The following is a 10,369-nucleotide window of genomic DNA, read 5'->3' as shown; positions in this document are numbered from 1 at the left end:
AACGGTTCATTTATGATCGAGTAGATTGTCCCAAGTGTCGGCCAGATGTCGGGAAATAATAATTAAATGGCTTGAGTGAAGCCCATGAGATAATTTGGGGAAACCTCTAGCGGATTATATGGGAAAAGGATAATTAAATATAACTAAAATAATGGGGTATACAACAACATTTTGCAACGGTCCATATTGCACTTTTGACTTTCACTATATCACATATGAAATTTTCGTATTAACGTATTTCGTAATTTCGTAATCCTGGACTTCGTAATTAACGTATGGTCTTGTGGTGCGATGTTCCACAGCAATTTTGACGGTAGCAGTATTTTATAAACTAATAAAAATTTATTTCCGTCTTCTCAAGTTTTCCAGCGAATGAACAGTCACCTGGGAAGTGAAAACAAGTCTCGCATTTGATATCGATTTCAGTCTCAATTCCGGCTCGCTACTCGCACACACATTGTTAAATTTAGATTTCACTCACTCATGAGTGAAGTCAAGATAATTCTCTGTAATGTGGAGCCGAGTTTCCCCGTACAAGAAATTAAATAAACTCGAAGCGTGAAAGGATGATAAGAATATCATTCCCATCGCCGACGAGACGGAAAAAGTAAATCGAATATTAAAAAATGATGGAAAACGGAAAAAACTGCGGATTGAGGTGGGGACTAACTCGATATAATCTCCAAGCACTGCGTGCACAGTGATCTACTTCCATGGTAACGGGAGACTCGTCAGACTGAGGCCTAGAGTAATCCGTAGTTATTACTCAATTTGACAATATTCCGGGATAACGGTAATAGGGAACCGGAGAGCTCATGGGCGGAATAGAACTGCAAAAAATGATATTATATGTTGCTGCATCCAATCATTATGTGAAATAATTAATTTCACATAAAAGTCAGGTTTCCCTTATTAATTTGATCTTATCTGTCTTCTATTTCTTCTGAAAGCACTCTCATGAGCAATCTCATGAAAAGGATATTGTAACTGCACAATCCCGTATTATAGAAGAGTAGATGAGTTGCAACAAAGCTGAATAGAATTATGAACCAATAATTAAATTCGAAAAAACCGATGTCCTCTAGCACGTGCATTATTTCCGTAGATATCTCGATGTGTTCAGTCACACAGTGTCGAGATACTGAGAAGGTGATTGTGTCGTATACCCCATCATTTTAATTATATTCAATTATTCTTTCCTCATCTAATCCGCTAGAGGTGTCCCCAAATAATCTCATGGACTTCACCCAAACCATTTAATTATTATTTTCTGACATCTGTCCGACACTTGGGACAATCTACTCGGTCGTAAATGAACCTTTGGGTCCTTCAGTTGTTCAAAATATCCAGATCCTTTTTTCCTCTCCCATCAGGTCCTTCAAATTTGGTCTTCGGGGCTAAATCCCGCTAGGAAGAGAAATTCCTCGATCTGCCAAAACCGTAATAAACCCTCGGGAAAACCTGAGAACTTTCCTGATGACGTCAAAACATAACCTTCATGCTTCCTTCAGCCCCTCCACTTTTCCTGGCACCCTCCGGTACATAAAACGAAGGACATGCGGAAATTAGTCAGTTAAAAGTATATAGTAATCAGCTGATCATCTACTTTCGAAAATCACTAAGTGTCACGGTATTGATAAGTTTTAATATGATTTTTAATAATAAATATCAGTTTCTTCCGATATAAAACTGTGCATAAATTTATTATTCGGAATTCAATAATTGTAAAATGTCTTTTTTTTAGTAAATAAATTGATTATTCAATACTTGGTTGATCAACACTTTATTTATGTGGGGAATATTTTGACATTAGCTCGAACAAACGATCCATTGTAAACGTCACCGGGGAATACGCCAACAACTTCGGCCGTTTATGATCTAAACAACCCAATAGACAAAAGGGCCTTGTCTTTGAGTCAGACCTCTTACCTTGAACGCACCGCGTGCTAGAGTCACTCTCGAACGGTCTCTCGAGTAAACCACATCGGATTATCAAGCCAGCTAGAATTAGACCGAGTCTTTCCCTAAATCGCATATGTTAAAAACTGAATGAAGATCGTGTCGTATAATTAAATAGTGGGACATATTAATTTCTTACATTTGCTACACTTGTATATTTATAAGAAAAATAATATTTTTAATAATGAAATATTGGAAGTTGAAAAGGATATTAAACACTCAAGAAAACGAATATCAAGTGTAACCGAAACGCGGCGTTATTTAATCGATAAGTCTGAAAATTATTTATGAGAAGAACTAACCAAAATTTGAAAATATTGGACTATTGCTATTGCACCCGATGCATAATCGGAAGGTCCCGGGTTCAAATCCCGGTCTGGACTATCCATTTTTTCAGTAATTTTTCTTGCAAAAATCATATGGAGAATTATCCTGTTCCTCTTCCTACCTCATCCAAAATCCTATCCAACGATTTCCTTTGACGTCACAAGAAATGTGGAACGCTATATAAACTTCCCGTCTTGATGATAAAAACTATGGCTATTGGGGGTTCATATGAAAGAATGCGGACCATGGAGAAAGACATTTCGGCAAATCGACTGAAAAACCCGAGTCATTACGGAGCGCTGTCGATATAAAATTGAAAGGATATTTCTGTTTACAGTTATAAACTAACTATTATAAATCAAATGTGATAACTGCTTTAAGTGGAGGGATTACTGAGGATTAGCGAAGATTAAAATTCAGGAAAATATCCACAATAATAAAATGTTTGGATAAAAAATATTTCAACAGTAATAAATGTTCTAGAGAAGAAATATTTGACCGCATCATAATGGTACTCCGAGAAAAATTTTGGATAGTAACGACCGGAAAAATTCAGTCGTTCTTAAAAACAACGGAAGAGTTTACCCAATTTTAACTGAACATCCGTAATAAAGCGATCGATTTAAACATAAAAATTGCGGAGAAATAAATTTTGTTGCACCGAAAATCCCAATTGAATCTTTTCAAAAAATGAATAAAGAAACAACCAGCCCACTGAAACTCACCTAAAACCCATAAGGATTTGCTGCCCCGTTATTGTCACCGATCCAGATGGCGCAGGATGTTATATGCTTTATCCCCTCCCTGCGATTTTCATCCCCACTCCTCGATTTCTATGGCAAATCCTGATATTGAATGTGCGTTCAAATTGTGTTTTTCTTTCTGTGGTTTTTGCGAAAAAAAAAATGTCATCTTGCGCGGTTCAAGGATGCAAATCGGGTTATAAAACGAATCCCGAAAGAGTACATTTTTTTATGATTACGAAAAAAAGATTAGGAGAGTGGAAAATTGCATTAAATCGTGATGATTTGAGTGTTGGGAGTGCTGTGTGTGAAAAACATTTTCAAACTCAGGAAATAGATTGGACAGAGAGAGATGCTATAATTAGAAATGGACAAGTTTTCGGCAAGGTATGTTTACACATTTTTTGTTCATGAAAAATAATGTCATATTCGGGTAAAAAAGATTTGTATATATGTCTTAGACAATTTTAAAAGTTCCACGGCTGAAAAAAGGAGTAGTTCCGTCCATTTTTTCCTGGACCGAGGACTGGAATTCTCTTGATTTGAAATGCCAGGTAAAAAACCCAGATCAAGAGAATCTAGTTGCGAGCCATCACAGGGGTGTAAATCACAAAGGGGAGCTCATTAACGAAGGACTGGGTTCTCATAATTTATTTGCACGCCCCGACAATTTTTATAATATTTTAAATGTCAACAAATTATCGTTTTTACTTTATTTTTTCTGCCAACGCGCACAAAAATCCTGGCGCGTATTCAAATCTTCAAACTCCCAAGCGAGATCGAGCATATAGCCATCAGCGCCACCTAGGACGTGACAATATCTGGGCAGCTATCGAGCAGGAGTTGCAGTGGGCTGGAAACAACTTCATCTGCCCCAGTACACCATGAATAGGGAATCTGATATGCCTATGAAACCGTTGTCCCCAGACTATTGTCCTTGTAACATGACACATCTTAATCGAGAGCAGGGGCACTGATAGAAAAGATCAGAGTGTTAACGAAGCAGATTTACGATGAGGTGTGACGTCGAGGTGACGACGAAGGGTTCCGAGTAGGTATCGCCGAGGGGGATGGGTGTAAGAGCAGGGGAGGATTTGAGGGGCTGCTTCAGACAGGCCAAGCATGTAGCCCGTAGACACAGGGAAGTTGATGGGGTTTGATGCTAGAAACCGAGTGTACAAGCTCCCTACGAAATTTCCATTCTCCCGTTAATTCTCCCTCCCTCTTACCATTTGTCTCCCTCCCTCAGACGCTCTCATCTCGTATTTCTCTCTCACTTCTGTCGAGGAAGGTAGCGCAGAGCGTGAAAACACTCAACGAGGCAACCATGTGCAGAGCCTTAACGTAACACGCACACGGCCGGAAATTCGAGTGAAGTCGAGCCTAGAGGGGTTTGAATATCGATGTCGTTCGATAACATCACCCAACAAATACCAATTGACACTTGTCCCGCATCAATCCACTCAGTTCTGCATGATGGAGTGCAGGGAAAGGTACAAGTGTCCTGCCCAGATGTTTTTGCCGCGTAAAATGGAGAAATGTGGATGCCGCCATTTTTGGAGCAGTAGCGCCACCACCGCCGCGAGGTTGATATCGATTCTTATTGATCGATTATCGATTGTCTAATGATCGATTATGGCTGTGGTATGATCGATTATTTTTGTAATATCCGCCATGTTCGATGAGGGCCCTGTGTCCCTTTGTATGTAGGAATCGATTAGAGCTGTGACATAATCGATTATCTCTATTTCGTATCTTCCACGCATTTTATTTATTTTTCCGGTGCGGTTTAAGGGGTTACTCTCATGTGAACGCCTATATTTTACCACTTTTTAGGAAATTTTTTTTTATGCGACAACAAACTTCAATCATGTTGATTTTTTAATATATTTTTATTTGTATTTTGAAATGTACGAAAAAAATTTTTTTTTTCGTTTTTTACATTTTTAACATATATTTTTTTTAAGTCGAAACAGTCCCCAACAAAAAAAAGGTAGTTCACTGGTCAAGGTGATAGCGGCTGTTCATGTTGTCTGAGATAAAAAAATCGAATAGATTATTGTTCAGTAGATCTGCCGCTATCGTCCCTACCAAATATAATCAATTTCATTGAAAAAAAAAAAATATGGAACTTCAAAAAAAAAAATCACGAAAATCTTGTTCTTTTTCGTTAAAAATCGTTTAAAAAAAAATGAAAATATTTTCGAAAATAAACAATTCTGGTAGGGACGATAACTATAAATGAGTAGAAGAACATATGTAAATTTTAAAGCAATCGGTTGAATACTTTTTCTTGTAGGACCTTGACCGTTTCAGAAAATGGTGATTCGAGAAAAACGCGTTTAAAGTTTAAAGCCTGGTAGACAATCGCTTATGACACGTCGGCGACTATGAGCTGTAACTTATGAAATACTATGAATTTCGGTCTGAATTTGTCACAGCATGTTTTCAATAGGTTTTACTGTCAAAATATACAAAAAAAATAGATTTTTCGAAGTGATCACATGAGAGTAACCCCTTAATGTCCTCCCGAGACCCAACACGTGGATGTACCTGAGCACCATCGCCGAGAATTTTTAGCGCTCACACTTCTCATGGGATTGGTACACACCTGGCATTGTATACACTTGAGAAAACATCTCCCCCGAGGTGCACTACGTAAGTAGCATAACCCATAATGCTCCATGAAGAGTCTTTGGATATTTTTTGACACCCCAGTGCTTACCCAAATGTGTGCTTTCCGCAACATTAGGCGGTTATTCGAGTTTTCCGGAGTTGCCTCGACTCCTTGTTTTTCCCTCGTTCCAGATCCACTTTTTTTTCTTCGCGCTCATTTCAAGTGACACTGCGACTCTCATCTCTCGTTTTTCCCACTCGCCTGTTCATATTCTCATTCTGCTGGAGCGCATCTCGTACGTTTCTGGGATTTTTGTCCAGTCGTTGTGAAAAGTTTCCAAACGCGTTTTCTCCTTTTTTCCCGGAGTTGCTCGACCTAGAAGGAAAAGACGAGTGTGAGATTTTTTTTTTCACCATCGCTTTTCCTTCAAAGAAAAACCGTTTCTTGAAGTAGTTGAATCATCATTCAGAAAACCGCGGTGGGACTAATGGAATGAGAATGAGACGATCTGGCGAGTCTCTGGAAGGAACTGGAAGCGAATTTTTGGGGAGAAATTTTTGTTGAAAAAAAGTTCGGGAGCTGTATAATTAAACTTTTTCTATGTTTTTATAGTTTTTTTGAGATTTGTCTCCTTAGATAATTATTCCAGAACAAATATCATAGACTTTTTATTCTAATATTTTTTCACTTTCATCTAGATTGTTGTTGCCTTTTATGACGCATTCTCCAATCTTTTGTGTGTTCAATCGAATTGGAAAAATATCGATTTGGGGAAATCGATCGAAAGGGGAATAAAAGAACTCAAAATTATTTAAACAAATGCGTATCAATATTCATCGAACGATTTTTCGGGTCATGATCAATGTCTGTGAATATTAAAAAGAGACAACAAATTGAAAAATTGAGTTGAACATTTTGTTATCAAATCCTTTTCGTCAAAGTCAGCGAAGAGGTGAAAAATGTTGAAAAATAGTGTCATCTCTCTCACATTCCAATCAACCAATCAACGAAATAGCTAAAAATATTGTCGCCCCCATTCGCCATTCGATTGTGGGCTGACACCATATCTCATATTTTAATTACTCCAAAACCACCGAAAATGATACGGCGGGGGGCGCAGGGGTAACTCAACTTGCAAAATTCCCAACTCATAATATAAGCTCATAACTTTCTTCTAATTTTAGGTAAATTGTTAAGTTTAAAAATTCATCATTTAAACATTTAAATCACTTAAACATTCATTAACAGAAAAAAAAACTCGAAAAGAATTATTAGGTGTGTGAATAAGTCTTTCCCGTTTTTTGTAAGAGATGCCGCCACCAATACTGTGCGAGTATTCAATGGTTACATATGTCATAATCAAAGCTTATTCATCTGTCAACAATTCCACACTAACACATTAGTTGAAATTTTTTCGCATCATAAATTTTTGATATCGTGAAAATGTCGAAATTTGAGCAGAGTCGACGTCATTTGCGGGAAGTTTCACTTTATTGGTTCAATTTGAAGAAATCTGCTGCCGAGGCGCATCGATTGCTTCAGGAAGCTTATGGAGAAGGTTGTGTCGATGATTCAAGTGTTCGCGGATGGTTTCGACGCTTCAAAAGTGGTGATTTCGACGTGGAAGACAAGGAGCGTTCCGGGCGGCCGCAAATCTTTGAAGATCAAGAATTGGCGACTTTGCTTGATGAAGATTCGTGTCAAACGCAAGAAGACGATGGCCAATACTTTCAATAATTCATTTGTAACCATTTTTTCACAATAAAGGCTCAAAATTTGAAAAAAACGGGAAAGACTTATTCACACTCCTAATAGAATTAGAAAAAATTCCGCTTTAACCCACCGGGTTTCGACCCCAGGTCTCCCAGTATCGCGCCGGGTACTCTTACATGATGTCATAAACATTTGCAATTGAATTCATTTTTGTTGTTGACTTCACATGTTAGTCCCCGAAAATTGGAGGTAAATTAATGAGCGACGCGACGAGAAAGTCTTCATAGCAATTACCGATTCCCGGAGGGCGGTGAGACTGAACCTGGGAAAGGTGGTTTAGAGTACGCGGAATTTAACCAGACTTCCCCTGTAATTTCTAGGTTGATCCCATGATAAACTCGAATGCTTGTTGCCTAGGGTTATACTGCGGTCGTGTGTGGTTCCGGCTAGCATCGGTATTCCCACTTCTACCTCAACGAGATGTGATGCCGTCATCTGTTGTCACACAAATTACCTTGCCAGAGGCTCTCGTCAGCTTGACTGTAGGACCACTCTCACTGAAAAGGAAGCAAACTTCTCATCACCAACTCCTTCTTCGTGTTTGCCACTGCAGTCCCCGACTCGTACACATATACAACCTTTGAATTATTGGTATTACCTTGGATGTCATGTGCACTCATGGCATACAGATCACACTGGCATCTTACATTTTTGAATGGTACCTCAACTCACGAGTTGTACACGAAGAGAAATTTCGTATGAAAATTCTAGTACAGGTTCTGGAAAATATTAGAACCCCTCGTGGTTGAACACATCTAATATTTGGGGGTGTTGCCACCAAGTGGCTTCCCAGGCTACCTATTCACCTGAGTGACTCAATTTAATGATTGTTTTTTTTTAAGGTTCACTCACAATTGTTGTATACCCCTATATTTTACTTTGTATTTTACATTAATATTTCTATCTCCCATTCGTTTATTGCTTGGGGCATACCCCAACTACGTCTGGCCCAACTCTTAATCCTATCATAAACCCTGGCGCCACTACGAATTTCCTCCATTTCCCATTTCCTAAAAGCTAGCATCTGCATCCCCAAAAAATAGCCATGTTTCCACCCATCCCCTCCATTTCCTCCTCATGTCCACAGGTAAGGAACTGAGTACCTTAACATTATTCTAGTTAGTCAGTTAGATCCCAAATTTCATCGAGAGCACTGAGTCTACACAAACCTCAGAAATCTCTTCGAAAACATACATACATATTGTCACAATACTTACACGTTGAGTGAATTCCGAATAAATATCAGTTTTTATTTAAATATAATTTCTGTGTCTTTGAATTTATTACGGGAATCCAACACAATAAATCATTCACGATTTGTTAATCAAACAAGGCTTAATATTTTATTCAAACTCTTCTACATCTGTTCATTCGGTTGATTAAGAGGTGGAAGACTTATTTCCTTGACGATTGCGCGTGGACTAACTTGAGTGCCCTCTTCCTTTGAACTTGTGTCTCTAAGTATATGGGTTGGTCTTATGAACTGTGGATCCTATTGGTGCATCAAATTGAAGTGGGAGTTAAGTGAGATGTGTCCGAGTTCGATGCAAAAAAATGGGTAACACGCTTGGTTTCAATATTTGGGAAAACAGGCACAAAAAAGGGCCATGTGTTTTCGTTTGGAGTGAACGTGACTCTGGATAGTTATTTTGTTAGATTTTGGAATGAAAGAATTTGGAACAGTGAGGCGATTGTGGATGGTTTATGGGTCCTTCACGTCTTATTCAACCGTTACATTCTGAGTGGCTAAAAAGAATGAGTAAAAATATAAAAATGTGAAGTGGGATTTATGCATGGTTAAGTTAAAATTCAACTATTGCTGAGATGTTATTTCTCTGAAAAGCACGGACCTCGAGGAGAGGCGCGTGGGGGTATATTGACTGTAATAAAATGCATTCAAGACAATGGGAAATGTCCGGGAAAGATTCGGTCGTCGTCGACGAGGCACGAGGGAGTATCGTCATGTTCCCGAAACCCCCATATAAAACTAAATGTCGAAAATTTCGAAATCGCCAGGAGAAAAGTCATTAACGAAACTAAGTGTTTTACTCAGTGGGCTTAATAAAACGATTTGCTCGATGGGTTTGGAATTTTAGAATTATTAAGCCGGGGCTTTTATGATTTATAATCTTTAGGTTCCGGGGAAAGAAAATGCACAATAAAAGAATTTTTGTTCTGCGTCAGAACACACTCGCTTTCGGCGCATCCTATAACCTCTCACGAGCCTAAATACACTTTTCGGCAATTTCATCGAAAATCTTATCACATTTTCATTTGGTGGTTTTTTTTACTTTTTTTTTCTCTTTCTCTCACTCTCTGTATGTCTATATTCCTTGAAAAAAATACTAACCTCGCATGCACCATCAAAAGAACGAATACAACGCAGTGAATCATTACATCTCGAGATTCAACCAGCAGGCAACATCATACATATAAAAACTCTGTTGACCCAGATTCAGTTACCTTCCTTTTTTCGTACCACTCCTCTATCCTCATCTCTTATAAACGGATCATTGTATTCATCCCTACTCGGAGCGACCACACAAAAGAAAACATTAAATTTTTCCTATTCTGTTGATTCAAACACGGAATATCCACAGGCTCCTGGTAGTACTAGAAAGGAGCCAATAACAAACCCGAACAAAAAACCTGATGCAAACATCTTTCATTCTGTATGTTTTCGAAATGGGAAGTGCTGATGCAGGAATCGCGTTTTGCTGGAAAAAAATCATTGAATGAGGAAAAAAGTAGAAGAAGAGGTTCTCCTTTTCTTATCTGATGGACAATCCGATCAAACTAATGGGCGACCTGAGTATCGAGATCAGGTGTGAGGGAGAGGTGAAATACCCGAAACCGAATGGCTCTGGGGTCGATGGAAATCAATGTAGTTTATTCAGAAATGACCAGTTTCGCAATTTGAGCGGAAATTAATGGTTCAGAATAATCGACT

This window comes from Diachasmimorpha longicaudata, chromosome 15, assembly GCF_034640455.1.
Source record: "Diachasmimorpha longicaudata isolate KC_UGA_2023 chromosome 15, iyDiaLong2, whole genome shotgun sequence".
Classification (NCBI taxonomy): Eukaryota; Metazoa; Arthropoda; class Insecta; order Hymenoptera; family Braconidae; genus Diachasmimorpha; species Diachasmimorpha longicaudata.
The sequence above is the reverse complement of the archived record's forward strand: the minus strand, read 5'-3'. Positions refer to the sequence as shown.